General features: G+C 36.7%; 1 protein-coding gene and 1 long non-coding RNA gene across 12 annotated transcripts in view; one reads left to right on the top strand and one right to left on the bottom strand.

Moving 5' to 3' along the window:
- The window catches only part of CTNNA3 (catenin alpha 3), a 1,499,312-nt gene that overhangs the window by 1,319,458 nt on the left and 162,605 nt on the right, over positions 1 to 17,249 (top strand). The gene's annotated exons all lie outside the window — the stretch shown is intronic.
- The window catches only part of LOC139040973 (uncharacterized), a 47,828-nt gene that overhangs the window by 20,614 nt on the left and 9,965 nt on the right, over positions 1 to 17,249 (bottom strand). The window lies entirely within an intron of this gene.

The following is a 17,249-nucleotide window of genomic DNA, read 5'->3' as shown; positions in this document are numbered from 1 at the left end:
ATGCTGTATCTTGTCAAATGCTTTCTCTGCATCTATTGAGATGATCATGTGATTTTTATTTTTCGTTTTGTTAATGTGGTGTATCACGTTGATAGATTTGCGGATGTTGAACTATCCCAGCATCCCTGGAATGAAACCCACTTGATCACGATGTATGATCTTTTTAATGTATTGTTGTATTCGATTTGCTAATATTTTGTTGAGGATTTTTGCATCGATGTTCATCAGTGATATTGGCCTGTTATTTTCCTTTTTTTGTGTTGTCCTTGTCTGGTTTTGGTATCAGGATAATGTTTGCTTCGTAGAAGGAGTTAGGAAGCCTTCTCTCCTCTTCAATTTTTTGGAAGAGTTTGAGAAGAGTAGGTATTAAGTCTTCTTTGAATGTTTGGTAGAATTCACCAGGGAAGCCATCTGGTCCTGGACTTTTATTTTTTGGGAGGTTTTTGATTGCTGTTTCAATCTCCTTACTGGTGCTTGGTCTGTTCAAATTTTCCACATCTTCTTGGTCCAGTTTTGGAAGGTTGTATGTTTCTAAGAATTGATCCATTTCTTCTAGATTATCCAATTTGTTGGAGTATAGCTTTTCATAGTATTCTCTTATTATCTTTTGTATTTCTGAGGTGTATATTGTAATCTCTCCTCTTTCATTTCTGATTTTATTTATTTGAGCCTTCTCTGTTTTTTTCTTGGTGAGTCTAGCTAAGAGTTTGTCAATTTTGTTTATCTTTTCAAAGAACCAGCTCTTGGTTTCATTAAATTTTTCTATTGTTTTTTTAGTCTCTATTTGGTTTATTTTTACTCTGATTTTTATTATTCCTTCCTTCTGCTGATTCTGGGCTTTGTTTGTTGTTCTTTTTTGGGTGTGCATTTAGATTGTCTATTTGGGATTTTTCTTCTTTGTTGAGCTAGGCCTGAATTGCTATAAACTTCCCTCGTAGAACAGCTTAACAGCTTTTGCTGTATCCCACAGATTTTGGCATGTCGTGTTTCCATTTTCATTTGTCTCCAAGAATTTTTTGATTTCTTCATTGACCCAATTATTTTTCAGTAGCATTTTGTTCAATCTCCACAATTTTGTGGCTTTTCTGGTTTTCTTTCTGTAATTGATTTCCAGTTTCATACCTTTGTGGTCAGAAAAGATGCATGGTATTATTTTGATCTTCTTAAATTTATTGAGACTTGTTTTCTGGCCTAATATGTGATCAATCCTGGAGAATGTTCCATGGGCATTTGAAAAGAATGTGTAATCTGTGGCTTTTGGGTGGAATGTTCTGTATATATCTACTAAGTCTATCTGGTCTAATGTGTCCTTTAAGGCGAGTGTTTCCTTATTGATCTTCTGTTTGGATGATCTATCCATTGGTGTAAGTGGAGTGTTAAAGTCCCCTACCATTATTGTGTTTCTGTCTATTTCTCCTCTTATGTCTGTTAATAATTGCTTTATATATTTAGGTGCTCCTATGTTGGGTGCATAAATATTTACAAGTGTTATATTTTCTTGTTGGATTTTTCCCTTTATGATTATGTAGTGCCCATCTTTGTCTCTTATTACAGTTTTTGATTTAAAGTCTATTTCATCTGATATAAGTATTGCTATCCCCACTTTCTTTTCTTTGCCATTTGCATGGAATATCTTTTTCCATCCTTTCACTTTCAGTTTGTGAGTGTCTGTAGGTCTGAAGTGTGTCTCTTTTATGCAGCATATACATGGATCTTGTTTTTTTATCCAGTTGGCCACCCTATGGCATATCATTGGAGCGTTTAGTCCATTGACATTTAAAGTAGCTATTGATAAATATGTATTTATTGCCATTTTGTGACTTTTTCTTTTTTTGGGGGGTGTTTTAGTAGCTCTTCTCAGTTCCTTTCTTTTCTCTTGCTCTCTTCCCTAGTGGTGTGAAGGGTATCTTTAGTAATATGTTTGATTTCTTTTGTCTTACTTTTTTCCCTGCTTGTTATAGGTTTCTGGTTTGTGGTTACCAAGAGGATCCTATTTAATATACTATGTGTATAACAGTCTATATTGAGTAGATAGACTCTTTAGCTTGACCTCTTTCTAAAAGCTCTACTTTTTCACTCCCCTCCTCCCACGTTATATGTTTTTCACATCATATATAGTCTTTTGTTTAGTGTGTGTCTATCCATTACCCTCTTATCATTGAAATAGGTGATTTTAGTACATTTGTCTTTTAACCTTCATATTGTCTTCACAGGTAGTTGATCTGCTGCCTTTACTATACTTTTACCTTACAAGCAATTTTATTGCCTATTTTTTGTTGTTGTTGTTTTGGGTTTTTTTGATAATTTTTATCTCTATTTGTGGTCATTGCTTTCCCACTTAAATAAGTCCCTTCAGTATTTCTTGAAGAACTGGTTTCTTGGTGGTAAACTCCTTTATTTTTTGCTTGTCTGGGAAGCTCTTTATCTCTCCTTCCATTCTGAATGACAACCTTGATGGATAGAGTATTCTCGGTTGTAGGTTTTTTCCTTTTAGCACTTTAAATATGTCGTGCCATTCTCTTCTTGCCTGTAGGGTCTCGACTGAGAAGTCCGCTGATAGCCTGATGGGCTTCCCTTTATATGTCACTTGTGGCCTTTCTCTTGCTGCTTTTAGGATTCTCTCTTTGTCTTTAATTTTAGACATTTTGATTATAATACATCTTGGTGTGGGCCTCTTTGGGCTTCTCTTGTTTGGAGCCCTCTGTGCTTCCTGAACTTGGATGTCTGTTTCCTTCCTCAGGTGAGGAAAATTTTCCTCTATTATTTTGACAAATAAATTTTCTGCCCCTTTGTCTCTCTCTTCTCCTTATGGGACCCCTATAATTAGAATATTAGCACGCTTGATATTGCCCCAGAGTTCCCTTACACTCTTCTCATTCTGTTTAATTCTTTTTTCTCTTTTCTGTTCTGCTTGGGTGATTTCCTCTAGTCTTTCGTCTAACTTGCTGATCTGTTCTTCTGCTTCCTCTACTCTGCTATTGAGTCCCTCTAGTGAATTTCTCATTTTGTGTATTGTATTCTTCATTTCTGATTTTTTTTTTATATCTTCCAGTTCTTTACTGATGTGCTCACTGTGTTCATTCATTCTTCTCCACATATCTGTGAGCATCCTCATTATATTTTGTTTGAATTCTTTTTCGAGTAGGTCACTAGTTTCTGTTTCCCTTAGTTCTTTTTCCGGGGTTTTGTAGTGTTCCCTGGCTTGGAAAGTATTCCTTTGCCTCCTCATTATGCCTCTTTCTCTGTGCTATTTTCTTTGTACTAGGTGAGTCGGCTATGTCTCCTGATCTTGGAGAAGTGGCCTTATGTATGAGATGGCTTATGAGGCCCAGCAGTGTGCTTCCCTCTCGTCACCAGTCCATAAGAACCAGGAGTGACCCCTTTGTGGGCTATTTGTGTTCTTCTGCTATGGCAGGGTTGCTCCCACAGCAGGTACCCAGGGAGTCTGATCTTTCCTTCCCTGGCCAGCTGTTTGTAAATCCAGTTTGGGGGTGCCTCAGCACTGTTGGCTACAAAGTTTATCAGTACACTCTTATTGCAGTTGTCCTCTTAATTGGGTTGGTACCCAGTGTAGCTGGTTGCTAGACTCAGGGGCATACAGTTGTGATAGGTCTGAGGCCAACAAGGCTGTTGTCAGTTCTCTTAGGAGTGCAGCTGAGTAGGACTAGCCCTTGGCATGGGGGCAATCAATTGTTTCAGGCTTTGGAAGGTGGGGCTGATCCTTTTTATGGCTATTTGTGAAGCACAAGTCTTCTGCCACTGATGAGCCTCACCCCCCACCAGACCACATACACTGTCAACACAGTCCTGGTCCGTGCACACTTTTCAACCTCCTGGAGCATACCCCAACACCACACTGCAGAGGCCCCTGCTTCTTTCCCAATGACCCCCACAGTTCACCTGGTTCTCACACAGGTCCTGCCCCACAGAGGCAGACACCCTTGCCTGCCTGTAGAGGATCAAGGCATTCAGTCAATGCAGGCTGAAAAGTAGCCTGAGGGCTTGCTGTTACGTGGGGCCAGCCCCTAGGGTGGGTTGCCTGCCCTGGCTGAACTGGATTAAATCTGTGCTCTAGTGGGTGTGGCAGACCCCTGGGCTAACAGCCCAAGGAATGCACCTCAACAGCCCCCAGTGGTGTCCGTATCAGCTTGCCTGGACCAGCTCAGAACAATGGCCCCCACCAATGTCTCAGTCTCTGGGAGAGGACCCTCCTCTCACCAGGATGCCCCCAGAGCCCACCAGGTGAGTCTCGTTTCACCAAAGGACAGTCAGCCTTCTCTCTGGTGATTTTAGTTTGCTGCAATGAGTGAGTTTGTGCATGGGCCCTTTAAGACCCAGATCTTTTTGGCTTTCGGCCAATAGCTTTTCTGGGGTGTCCTTGCTGCAGTTAATAGCCAGGAAAGCCAGACAGTAAGACCCCCCTTTCAGTTGGGCTGAGTCCAAATGATGGTTATAGCAGTATTGGCCCCGCTCCGGACCTCACTCCTCCAGGGAGGGCTTGTACCTTAGGGTGGCTCCCACCTGGCCAGCTGAAAAGCTCCGCTGCTCCCAAAGGTGGCTTTTTTCCTCTTCGGCCAGAGTTACTGCCTCTTCTGCCTTCATCAGGACTGTTCCTTGTCATGGGGGTTCTTTTCATCCAGTTTTCAGTTTTCAATCCAGGGTGAGTGTTCCCAAAATTGTTGTAACCTGGTTGTTTTCGTGGGAGGAGGTGAGTTCAACATCTGCTCACAGCTCCATCTTGACGAGATCCTACTTTATTTATCTTGCTGCTCAAATTGTTTGAACTTTTGTCACTGGGAGCTTCCTTATTTGGCTCCTGTGTCCATTTGACACAGGAATTTTTAATATTTCCTAGTACTTCCTTACTTTTTGACAATACAGGATGCTTCAATTTCTTCCTGTGTATTTCCTGCCCATTCTTAGAATCAGCCTTTTCTCCAAGGAGCCCTGGCACCTTTATTGGAGAAACAGTGTTAGAAACCATTCTGGGTGCTAGATGTGCTCCTTGTTAGTGGGGTGTTATTTCTTTTAAGGCCTCTCAGCTGATACAGCAAGGAAATATATGTGTGTATAATAACCTAGGTGTCTATGCACATACCTATAAATATTTCTATATGTAGCCATCTGTATCTATTTTAGCTAAACCTGAGTTCATACTGATATGACTATTACCACATGATAATTCTAGCGTCCTCCCCTTATTCATCTATAAAGTCCTGCTCTAACAGTGATAAACCTGGCTCCCATCATCATCAACCAGTACCCAATTGTTCAATTACAGTATAGATATATAGCAGTATCAGAACTGTTAACCTGTATGCCCATGGGAAATAGCTTTATCAATGAGAGTATAGTTCTTACTTGTAATTCCCTTTGAATTCAGTCTTATAGATCACTTTCATTTCCAAAGTTTCTTGGGTTAACACCTTCTCTCTCCCACTGCCTTCTACAGTGAAGTCACTTCACCATTTGTAGTACACTTACATACTCTTGTCACAACCTGCATTCCTTCCTGGGATCCCCCAACCTACTAAATGATTTTCTAAAATTTGCATAATTAAGGTTTATGCTTTGTGCTGTAAATTTTTATGGCTTTTAACAAATATATAATGTCATGCATCGACCATTACAATATCATACAGAATAGATTTACCGTCCCAAATATGCTCTCTGCTTCACCTATTCAACCCTCCCTCTCTTTCCCTGAATTCCTGGCTACCACTAATCTTATTGTTTCTACAGTTTTGCTGTTTCCAGAGTGACATACAGCTGGAATCATACATTATGCAGCCTTTACAGATTGAATTCTTTCGCTCAGCTATAAGCATTTAAGATTCATCCATGTCCTTTCATGGCTTGATAGTTCATTTCTTTATATTTATGGATAATATTCCTTAGTAAGGATGAATATCTCTGTCTTTTAAATGACGACTATTTCTTTACTCTCTTAGCATACCAATTATATTTCTTTTGAGATTTTTATTGGTTACCCTAGAGTTTTCAATATATACTTACAATTAATTTAAGTCCACTTTCACATAACCCTATACTGCTTGATGGCTAGTGGAGTTATCTTTTAATATAGTATTCCCAATTCCTCCCTTTAATCCCTTATAATATTTTATAATAATAAAAGAGCATATTACCTGTATGCTATTGTCATCCAATATAGTGCAACTATATTATTTTAAACAAACTGTTATACATTAGATAAATTAAGAATAAGAAAAATAAATGATTTTATTTTACCTCCATTTAGTCCTTCTCTGACGCTCTTTTTTTTAGACCCAAGTTTCTGACGTCTATCATTTCCCTTCTCCCTGAAGATCTTCTTTTTAACATTTCTTGAAGGGCACATCTGCTTGTGATGAACTCTCTCAGTTCTGTTTGTCTGAGAAACTTTTTATTTTTCCTTCAATTTTGAAGGTTAATTAACCAGTTCTAGGTTGGTGGGTTTTTTCTTTCCACACTATAATTATTTCACTGCAATCTCTTCTTGCTTGCATGGTTTCTGATGAGAAGTTTCCTTCAATTCTTATCCTTTTTCCTCTATAGGTAAAGTATTTTATTCCTCTGACTTCAAGATTTTTTCTTTGACTTTGATTTTCTGCAGTTTGAATATGATATGCTTAGGTGTACTTATTTGATATTTATCCTACTTGGTGTTCTTTGAGATTTGTGGTTTGCTGCCTATCACTAATTATTGAAACTTCTTGGTCATTATCATTTAAAATATTTCCTCTGCTCCATTTTCTCTTTCTCACATTACCTCTTTGTTATACCTTTTCTAATTATTCCACAGTTTTTGGATGTTTCCATTCTTGTTTCATTTCACATTTCAACTCGGGAAGTTTCTATTGACATAATTTCAAGCTCACTGATTCTTTCTTCAGCCACATCTAGTCTACTGATAAGCCCATCAAAGACACTCTGTTTTTGTTATATTCCTGCATTTCCTTTTTATTCATTCTTAGTGTTCATCTCTCTGCTTATATTACCCATATGTTCTTGCACCTGTCTACTTTTTAGATTGGAATAGTCATTTTTAAAATTCTCTGTCTGAAAATTCCAAAATCTGCATCATATCTGAAGCTGGTTGTGATGTTTGCTTTGTCTTTTTCAGGTGGAGGTTCTTGGTTTGGCTTTTAGTGTGCCTTGTAACTTTTTGTTGGAAGCTGGACATAACATATGGGTAATAGGAATTGAGGTAAACAGGCCTTTAGTTTGAGGTTTTGTGTTAATTTGCCTAGGAATTGGGCTGTGTTCATTGTTCGATGTAATGTTGCTGCCAGAGGCTTCAGCTTCCTCTATTGTCCTTATTTTTGTCTCCTGTTGTCTTTGGGTTTCCCTGAGAACTGCTTCTTAAATAAGTCGGCTCTTTGCAGCTCTTGTAGTTATAATCCACAGTATTATACTGGAGCCTAATTTTAATATGATGGTAAGGTGTAGGGGAAGGGAAGCATTCTATAATCCTGTGATTAAATCTAAGTCTTTTAGTGGGCTTCTGCCTGGGATACGAACTTCATAAATGTTTCTTATTCCCACCCCTCTTAGGTGAGACAGGAGGCTAGAGTGGGCTGGAGTTGACTAATTGCTCTTCTCCCAAGTTGGATAAGGATCTGGTAAAGTCTTTTCCCCTGGAGAGGAAACATATATAATAGAGACTGCTCTAGGAATATTTCAAAATATTTTTTCTTCCCCATCCCCTGCTAGAGACCTGAGGAGGTTTTTCTTAAAGCTTCACTGTAAAAACCAGATGGGATTTCTGAAGGTAAAACCCATGAAAGTGTGTAGGGGCGTCCCTAAGGTTGTGATTTCCAGGAGTTTCTCTCTTTCATGCTAATCCACACTCAGCCTTCAACAATTTGTAAAAGTCAGCATTTAAATGTTCCTACCAGGTTATGGCTCTGGTAGCTTCTGCTCCAGGTAAGCTTATCTCAGGTGTGTTTCTCTCAATATTATTTACCTTTCTCTCCAGCATTTGGAGTGGAAGTTTGTCCTGTGACCTCAATTTTCTGATGGGTCTAAAAAATATCATTCATTTTTAGTTTGTTCAGGTTTTTTTAATAGTAAAGACAACTTCTAAGATATTTACGTGTCAAAGCTAAAACCAGAAGTCTCATGAGTTATTTCATTTTACGTTTTAGATTTTGTTTTAATCTTGTGAGTTTTCATGTATATCATATTACTTGCAAATAGAGATAGTTTATTTCTAATCTCCAAAAACAATTATTATTTTCTCAATATTAAATAATGGAGACAAATAACATTTCATCTTGTTTCTAACTTTAGTGGGGATGCCTGTAGTATTTTTAACTAGTGTGTCAACTTTAGATATGATTGGGGTATATCATATTTAAGAAGGAGCTTTAACTTTTTATTTTATTGAATGTTTAATTATGGAGAGGTACTGAACTTTGTCAAAGGTTTTTCAGTATCTCTGGAGAAATCATACTTTTTTACTTTTAGTTCTAGTAATACCATGATTATATTAGTAGAATTCCTAATATTGGAGTATTCTCAAATTTCTGGAGTAAATCTCATTTTGCCATGTTGTAATTTTTTACCGTACTGTTGTATATCAGTGTGGAGTTGTAATCTTTGAAAATAATTTTCTAGCTCTGTCCACTAACAGAGCTTAAAGAAATAACACCTTAGCTATAGTGAGCACATCTAGTTCCTGTTCTTTGTTTTTAAATACCATGCCCCATTTAAAGGAATCAGAACTCCTTGGAGATATGCCATATGTAGTAGATGCTTTGACGGGAGTAAAATTGGATTCAGAATATTGGCACAGAAAGAGAGTACCATATTTAAAATTAATTCACTGTATCATTCATGGGTAGTTGTTGCAACAAAAATATTAAACTTGATAATGACATTTATGTGGTTAATTTCAAAAAACAAAACTATAACATAATAGATTCTAATTTGTAATGAGATGGAGAAAGACTATGAAAATCTTTTGTAGCACAGTTTAACTGGTTATATTAGGGCAAATATTTCAGAGTTAGTAAACTTCAACAAATTTTTTTTCACATGATCATTCTAAATATTTTGATCTCTTCTGAAATTCCAAGTGATGGTTATATTAAGCTAATATATATAATGTAGTATATGTATACATTTGTGTATATATATGTGTGTGCGTATTGCATGAAAAAATAAAGCAAAGAAATACTGAGGAAGGTGTACAATCAAGGAACTTTGGAGATTTTCTTAAGTCATAGAGACTGAAAGAATAGGGCCCTGTATTTTGCTGCAACTAGCTATGTTTTAAATTAGGGGTAGAGATTAATAAGCAATAAAATTTGGTGATTTTTAATTTCCACTATTTAAAATGATTTACCAAAATTAGGCCAAAAGCTAATAAAGATCTTTGTTTGATTAAGAAACCTGACATAATTTTAACTGTGGACCTCTACTTCCTGAGCTACTGTGTTTTACTGATTCTTTCAAAGAAATATGTCAGGGGCCTCCATGCTGGTGAAAGAGAAGGCTTTAGTGGGCAGAGCTTCTGGTTTCCTAGCCTCAGTTGAACCATATCTCCATGTCATGTTATGTTTGTAAGATATCTAAGTTAGATTTTATATGGAAAATGTACTTCATAGAGAGAAGCACAAAATGTATGAAAACCACTAGCCAGCTAACCTAGGCTTTTTCACAGCTTCTGTCATATACTTCCATTTGCATTACTTCATATAAGAAGTTTTCTGAACCACTTCTCATGGCATTTCAGATTTTTGCTGCTTTCTTGCCCTCTTTTCTGACTCTCTTTTTTACCTACCATATACCCTTTAAAAAGGAGAAGCTTTCAGTTTTTAAAAATTATTTCAAACTTTCTCCATCTGAGCTCAACTTAGCTTCCTTAAGAGTTGTTTTTTCTGAGTGTTTGCAATTATTTAACAAAATAAAATGTGAGTGAAATTAAAAGGTGATGCTTCTTAATAATTTCTTAATTATATTTACAACTGTCCTTCAATTTAAATTCATAACTTATGTTAGTAATTTTCATATATTTTACTCATTTAGACTTCGCAGCCCTTTTAGATATAATGACTCTCATTTTATAGAATGAGAGAGATAGGCTTTAAAAGTCACAGATAACACAATCACCTAGGCAGTAAGGGATTGAGCCAGGACAAATCTTCTAACTCCTGTTCTAATATTTTTAATTTAGTATTCTAACAGCAGTACTAATTAGACATAGTAGCTAATATTTCTTGACATATGTTAGAATGACATGATAGCTAATATATGTTGGAGTGCTCACTGCGTTCCTGGCATTAGATTAAGTACTTCATATTACTCTCTTATACATTCTTTATAACAACCTTCTAAGATAGGTATATCAAAATTGGAGTTTAATATACTTCCCCAGTGCCTCACAACTAATCTGTGGTGTATCAGGTTTGGAACTCCATTTTTTTCATTCCGCTGTGAATGATCTTAATTTATCTCCTATACCCCATCTTGGGAAAGACAGAGGAGAAGGAAGATAACATTTTAGTGAGAACCTACCATGCGCCCTGACCTGAAAGGGAGACTTTATAAAGCTAGTTTCACATAAAAATGAAAAGTGTTCCTTAAATTATGTATGTACAGAGTTAAGTCTATATCTAATCACCTGAGTTGACCATAATAACATATCGATAAGGAAGAGGTAAAATGTAGAACATAAGAGGTCAGGGACAGCCATCTTTATTTTGTGGCACCTGAAAACAAGTACCAAATAACTTTTCCAGAGTCACAAAATAAATAAATGTTATTATCCCATTAGATGGGAACCCACATTGGTACAACATCAGTTCTTTATTGATCATTCTATGATATGATCAGCAACTACCACAGTATCTGGTATTTTAATGAATACTTATTAAATGAATACATGAATGAAAAGCCAGAATGAGAACCTATTTATTCTGACTTCTTGCCCCAAAATACTGAACTTACCAGAAGTTCTTTTTCTTTTTCATTATACAGATTCCAGAGTTGAAGTCCAAAGTGAAAGCTGTATTTTGATAGTCTAATCTCTTAGTAGGATCAAAAGATGGTTAAGCAGCATGAGGAATAAAAAAAACGTTTTGTCTATAAGATCCTGGAAGATCTTGAGGAGACCTGCACTGTTCACTTTAGCACGAAGCTACAACAATTTGAAACATTAGTGACAGAGTAACAAGGGGCAGCTTCTAGAGTCTAGAAAACAAATGAAACAGGGCATTTTGTATGAATAAAAAAGTTTTCCATTGTACAAATAAAGCTGTATGTTGATAGGAGAATGTGAGTAATGTATTTCGGTATTCACGAAATTTTGACTAAAACTCAGTACGTAGAACTTATACTGTGTCACATTAGCTTCATAAAGATGGTGTCCTCATGTAATTTATGACAGTCTCATAACATCTAAACATGCTGCGCTTCATACAGAGTTAGTAATCTATAAATATCTTCTGGATGTGATTTGTATTTAAGATGTTCTTTTTTTAAATTTTAATAAAAAGTAATGTTTGACACCCCCCAAATTTAAAAAGAATAGTGTCACACACACACACACACAAACACACACACAAGCCCAACAGTCATTTAGATTAATTAAATAATAGCTAGCAAAAAGCTAGCAAATTCTCTCAGGTAGAATATGGCATACCCTTTCATCTTGACACCTCGATAACAGGGATCCTGTTCCAAAGTAGATTGTCTTTCTTGTTGTAAAACTAATTTTAAACCACTGTCTCCTTTCCAGAGGCCACATATTATTTCTGGTTTCTGGATAGTGGATGAGATCTGCAGGGAAAAGTGGTTTTTAAGACAGAACAATGTTAGAAAAAAAATGATTGCCATACTAAATTACTTTGAATAGGTGGAAAGATTAGAATAAAAGATGAGAGTTGAAAGTATGAAAAGATAGTTCAGCTGAAGAGTGCTTAGGATTTATTTTGGTCAGGCTGTAAAAAGAATTATTCATTTTATACATAGTATATGTTATTGTTAGTTTGATTTAGCACGTAACTTCATTGTTGTAAATAGATGACATTAATATTGTTCATCTAAAGATAGCCTGAGTACGTTTTTGAAAACAACATTTTTATCTACACATGCACACCTTGGGCCTGGTGACATCTGAGATTACTTCTGGATAAATCCAGAAGGGAGTAGTAACAGAGAGAGAGTTTACTGAAAAAGACAGGACGAGGTGACACATGAGTAAAGCAGGTGAAATTCAGCAGATGCCCCCTGTATGTATTGCAATGAACATTTGCAATTGCTGTTTTATTACTTTGCTGTGTTATACTTTAAAATTAACTAAACATATAGTCACATTAGTCACATACAAGAGGAAACGTAGGTATAGAATTATCTGTATGCACATTTAAGTAGAAGTTTGACGATATCTTATTGAAATAGGATGAACCCACTTCTAGTGAAAAGTGAAGGATTCATCTCTCCCTGGGGAGAGCATAGTGGTCCCTCAGCTGTGGTTTTTGGGTGGTCAGCATGAGTAGAATCATTTCCTGGGCTGCAATAAAAGATGGGCACGGGAGAGCCCTGCCTATCCAGGCTTCACACCGTGTAAACACACGCATGCTTCACAGCTTTATGTTTTAGTCAATAGTCACAGACTAACTTTTTGCGTTGTTGTTAATACTGGCATTCTATAATTTCATTTAAGAAAGGGGTTTTACTGTTAAAATTTTGAACACCATTGCCTTGAATCAAGTAAAAATAAAATATAAAGCTTGGTTTGATATTTATAAACACAGTTAAGTGAGAGAAAAATCACATTGCTTCTATAATATCTTGCCCTTCCTGTCAGTGATCTTTTCACATTCATGTCCATATAGTAAAGCCTGCAGTTGGTGTTATTCTCACTAAATTTGTCATGTTTCTTGATGTCTAAGCACCTCTGGTGAGAAGTGTCTGTGTACTAAGGCTCGTTTTTGATAACAATGTAACATTAACATTGATTTAAAAACCTTCACATTTTTCCTTAAATATATGGTCTCTTACTACAAATTGAAATCTATTTTATTAAACAGCCAAAAAAAGTTTAGATATTATTTGATTAAAAATGAACTTGAAATACTACTCCTTTCATGTACTTATTCAACAGAACTTCACATTGCATGGTCTCAGTTGTAATTGTTTTCCTGGGCTAAGCAAATGATTGTTACTTTATGTAATATTTGTTTAGATAGGCATTTGAATAAGTAAATACAAATTTTCAATGCATTATTGTTGTATAATTGACATTTAGTAAACTGTACATATGAAAGCACACACTTTGGTATACCTTATAGACATCCACATGTAGCCCTGAAGTCATCACCACAATCACCGTAAGGAACATATACATGAAAACCAAAAACTGACACCTGCCCCTTTGTAATCTAATCACTCCTTCCCCCAGAACGCAAATCACCACCAATCTGATTTCTGTTACTGAAGATTGCCTTGCATTTTCTAGAATGTTGTATAAATAGAGTCGTGCAACATCTAGTCTTATTTGGCTTCCTTTACTCAACATAATTATTTTGAGATCCATCCACATTGTTACTTGTATCAATAACCTATTCCTTTTTATAGTTGAATAATATTCTTTTGGATGGACATACCAATTGTTATATCACTCCACTGTTGGTGAATATCTGGGTTATTCCCACTACTTGACTATTATGAATCAGGTTGCTATGATTATTTTTGTCTAAGTCTTTGTGTCCATATATGTTTTCATTTCCGTTGGGCAAATAGCTAGGAGTGGAGTGAGTGGATTGTATGCTATGTGTATGTTTAACGTGTTAAGGAACACATGCACGTTTAAAAATCTAATTTCCCCACTAAGTTTGCTTCTACCGCTCGTCTTAATTCTGTTGATCAGGACAAATCTATGCAAAAGCAGCATGTTGCATTTGCCATCAGCTAGTTTCACAGCCACTTACACTTGACTACATCTTCAACAATGATGTATTCACTTGCTTTTACAAATAGGCCTTTTAGTTTGGAGACTTACAAATTCCTCTATATAGAGAGCATAATTCCTCCTTAGGGGTTGTCCATATATTTGTTTTGTTGCCTTCCAGTGTTCTATTTTATGTATAAGTTGCCAACTTAGCTACTTTATTCTACTAGTGTAGAGAATTCTTATGTCCCATAAAGCAAACTTCAATCCAGCAACCCTAAATAATATGTACAAAAGTCTATATAAATCTGAATTACTGTCTTACTGAGCAACATCTCCTTGGGAATGTAGGACTTCTTTCACCTTGTTCCAGTTTTTAATTCAGTGAAATAGGAGTGTCAGGTTTGGACGTCCTGCTTGGCCTTACGTAATATCCGTGGCTGGAACACAGCAGGTGGTTTTTAGCTTTATTACTGTGCCTGACGTTACTTTGCAAATCTAGATAGATGAATTTGGTTAGGACTGTTGATATTATACCTGGCTGCTTAAAAATTTCTGGAAGTAAAAGTTCTCCTGTAGGTTAAAAAATATATATCCCCATTGGGAAGACAAACCACAACTTTCGCTTTCCCTCAAAATCTTTGCTATAGGACAGTTTTGCAAAACCAGTTTCTAGGACACTGAAAATGTGATACATGAAATAATGAAGCAACTGCTTGTATGAATCTACAGAGCAAAAAGGAGGCCATGTGATATGGGGAAAGAGCACGGGGCCAGGTAACGGGTACTTCCCTGGGCCTGCTATCACAGTCTGCTGCAGTGTTTGCTCTGATAATGAAGACATATACTCCGATTTTCCCCTCATCTGTTGGAGGTTTTCGACTGTGTGCATGTCAGCTCCAAATATCATGCCACATTGATAGACCTATTGCAAAGTGACAAGGCTGGCTCTGCTCCCTTGCAGTGAGTTTTGCAATCTTGCTCTTTTTTTATTGCTGACGTGTCCTTGAAATGGAACATTCAACCTTAAGCAGATTTTCTTGTAACATTCATTGCTTGTTTTATTCCTCTTGATGATAAAAGTAATAAATACATATAGTAAAAGTTTAGAAACAAATCAATTACAAAGAAGAAAAGCCACATATAATACTCCACAACTCTCTTATTCTCTCATTCATGTATACACAATATTCTATACAATTAGAATATATATGTATGTATACATTTAGTTAAGAGTGTATTGAGTAAATTTTTTTTGCCATTAGATATTCACTGAAACTCTTATTTTAATATTTGTAGAATAGCTTTTTTGAAAAAGAAAAATAAATAAGTTTTAAATTAGATAGGCTCTCTTCAGCTGTCTATTCTAAGGATAAGAATGCAAATTCACATATATAGAGTTTGTTTGGCATAGAGTTTGATGGAAAAGGCAAGATTTTCCTCGTTCAAGTGCATTAGAATTTGTCTGATATTCGTGGTGGCAGTGTTCATACCCAAGAGTGGAAGGTCATCTGCTGCCACCGCCGCTGCTACTGCTATTACTGCCACCACCATCATCACCGCCACCTCCAGGACTACACTTACTATCATTACCACATTGTTTCCACCAACAGCACACCTCCCACCCACGGAGCAATGAGAGTAATTCTTCAGCCACAGTTCTTCACGACATCATCAATTACTGCCTATGAAGAACCCTTGCATCATCCTGTGGTCCTGGACAAAACCAGTTTAAAAAGTTGTTTCTACCCTCCTGAGAGGTTAACAATCCAAAAGGGATTTGTGATCTAAAATTGTGTTCAGCATTTCAAAAGAAGGGTGTCCTGCCAATTCAAAATTTTCTTAAAAAGATATTCATTGTTTTCCTGATACCTTGTAACTAAACCTGCAACAGACACATACAGTGAACAATAGAATCGAACAGGATTTTATAAATCATATAGTTCAGTCCTTTCATTTACTTCTGAAGAAGCTGAGTTCTCAACAAGTTAAGCGTTTGTTTGAGGTCACAAGTTATTAAAGGCAGCATTGGACCCAGAATCCGGATACTCAATCTTTATACCATGTCCCATCACAGTTCTTGCCTTACCCAAAGAACTTCGGCAAGTTACTTACCTTAGGTTTTCTGTTCATAATTTGGAAATAGGGTATGAACTCACAGCTCTGTCCAAAATACATTTAGTATTTTTGCTGATTAATATAGCCTAATTCATACAGAACTTTAAAAAATAATGACTCAGGAGTTTTGTTTTTGTTTTCTTTTTTTTTTTGCAGATCCTTTGGCACACTTTTGCTCGTCCTGTGGGCCAAAACTGAATTCATTTCAAGCTTGGTATAGCTTAAATCCAGGATGTTAGCCTGAGAAAGAAGCAGGATTTCTTTTAGTTGGGTTTTCAAAGAGAATCTAGGGTTCAAGGTAGGTGGCAGTGGAGCAATGAAGAAGAGCTGACTCATCTATTTGCTCCAGACACCAAGTTTACTGAAGCCTAGAAATTATAGCTGGCAGGAGAAGGAGGAGATTAAGGACCAGTCTGGTGGTGTGCTGATCAAAACCCCTAAATACCTGGCCCGCTCTGCTGGATGAGCAGCATATTCATGCTGTTTGAAGCTCATTTTCTAGACTTGTAAGTTTTAACTACTCAATCCCCATGTTTACCAGGCATTTGGGACTACCAAGCCACATGGTTCATAAAACGAGCGCTGGACCCTACTGTGAAGTAGCCCTCTATCAGCTATGTGGTATTGGATAGGTCCCGTTAACTCCAAGCCTCAGCTTCTCAGCTTTGGTATTAAAATGATAGCATTTGCCTCTTTGGGTTTATTTTTAAGACTAAATGAAAAAACAAATGTGGACTAACCCAGCAGAGTGTTGTTAATGAATTATATTAAGACCTCAATTAAAAATGATGACCTCAATTTTCTGTTCTCAAAGAGAAGAATGTCAAGGTTCCTGATTTGAGTCTAGATATTTCTAATATTTGAACTTTCCAAAAATATGCTTTCATCCAAACCCTATTCTTCATGGCTTCATTAGTCTCTCACATCCTCATTTAAACTGCAAGCTGGAATACTTCTGATGACAGTTTCAGGAATTAGACACGCAGTCCTGGGAATCAGAGCAAGATCACCCACTCATCTGGGAGTGGAATAAGTACAATCATATTGATGAAGTCACTGTCATGTATGACCCTCTTGCTGTTTTGCTGTGTGCTTTTCTACAGTTGTTAGCCTCACTGGTGTCTTAGGAGCAGAGGAATGACTGACAAGATCCCTGATTGACAGAGGCTTGAGGCTAAAATATGGTTTGCTCTGTGATTCTATCATTACTTGAGTCCTTAGAAAGTCTTTGTAT

The sequence above is a fragment of the Equus asinus genome, chromosome 2, assembly GCF_041296235.1.
Source record: "Equus asinus isolate D_3611 breed Donkey chromosome 2, EquAss-T2T_v2, whole genome shotgun sequence".
NCBI classification, from domain to species: Eukaryota; Metazoa; Chordata; class Mammalia; order Perissodactyla; family Equidae; genus Equus; species Equus asinus.
This window is presented reverse-complemented; position numbering and strand designations above follow the sequence as displayed.